This window comes from Triticum dicoccoides, chromosome 4B, assembly GCF_002162155.2.
Source record: "Triticum dicoccoides isolate Atlit2015 ecotype Zavitan chromosome 4B, WEW_v2.0, whole genome shotgun sequence".
Classification (NCBI taxonomy): Eukaryota; Viridiplantae; Streptophyta; class Magnoliopsida; order Poales; family Poaceae; genus Triticum; species Triticum dicoccoides.
In genome coordinates this window covers 671,893,426-671,895,006 of record NC_041387.1, presented here as the reverse complement: position 1 = coordinate 671,895,006, position 1,581 = coordinate 671,893,426, and positions in this window count along the sequence as shown.

The window sequence follows — 1,581 nt, the reverse complement described above, 5'->3', positions numbered from 1 at the left end:
CCGTATCCGGCGTGATGGAGGAGGGCGGCAGTGGATTGGTCGCTATGGGGTGGAGGACGAAGGAGGTTGGGGTTTCATGGCTAGTGGAGAGGGCTTTTTGGCTCCCACGGAGTATGAATGGGGAAACAGAGGGAGGGGGGAACTAAGGGGGAACAATTTTTCAGTTTGGGACACGCTTGTTTGAAATTAGGGGAAAGTTACAGACTTTGCCCCCATCTAAAATTTCGGACATATTGCGGGTTGGGGCTAGGACAGTAATCTCAGGTGTCCCAAATGGTGGGCGGGATAGATTTCGGCTGAGCGCATGGGTGTTTAGGCGCCCATGATGTATAAATGCTTCTCGGAGGCACTTGAGACTGGCGTCTTGGTGAAGTTACAAACCTACCCCGGTTTAGACCTTTGGACATCGGGCCGATAGGCTACACGGGCCAGAGTCAGGACAGTAATTTCCTGCCACCAAACATTAGTCTCACGCGGTTTTGGGTGACCAGAGGCTTGTTTGGTGCTTTGTTCAATATTTGGGAGCAGAAGCATTAACGTTTTTGGTTCTCTTGAATTGAAATTTCAGGATTTTTCAAACTTCAGTAATCTTTACTCCTGAAAATCCTAAAGCTACGATTATTTTGGAATGGAGGGGGTACATTTGAATATACATTGTGCGCGAGTATATATTAAAAAATATGCAACTTACCTCAGTTCATGCATGGTTCCAGATATAATCTCTTGATTGCAAAAAAATAGTTCGACATGCGTATGAATATATAGCATGTTCAAACACACAACAAAGATTGATGCCCCCTTTTAGATCTGATTTACAAATGCCATTATCTCGGTTCAAATAGATGAATGCACTTCCTATGAATTCGAATCTTTGAAACCCCCTTTATGTTGAATTCAACATGTATTCTATTTCGTAGGTAGCAATTTGGAATGTATCCATGTAAGTGAAAAATTTATAAAGTGCTTCACACTAACAACATGGAGTGCACTAACTAATGTTTATATATGAATTGCAAAAGCAATGCATTACCTGTATTTCAAACCGCTCTCACTCTATGGATCGATAATATGAAATAAACACATGCACATGCTAGAATTCAATAGAGTATGGGTGTCTGATAGACCGATTTTCGTTCATACGCAATTTGCAAAATTCATGATCTCATCCAAAAATAATAATGCCATTCATATTTTAATTTAATGCGTAGAACCGCCTTTTACACGTAGATGCACTATGCATCGGCTCGTTCTCACAAACGCGCTATATATCTCTTTATCTAACACATAAGTGCACACACTTTATATGCATCGGCATTTCTCTTTCACACATGCTCACAATCTCTCCCGGGGTGTCGGGGTGTCTCACGCACATGCTCTCTCTCTCTCTCTCTGTCTGTCTGTCTCTCTCTGACTACTATGCACCACTCTTTTCACTAATCTCAGTTGGAAAACACTATTTCTCTCACATGCATATATACACATGCACGGTCTCTACTAGCCCTCTATACGCACATATATGTGCCTACGTGTCTCCCGCATGCACATTATCTTTAGGCCTCTCTCGCACACATTGCCCCCGAA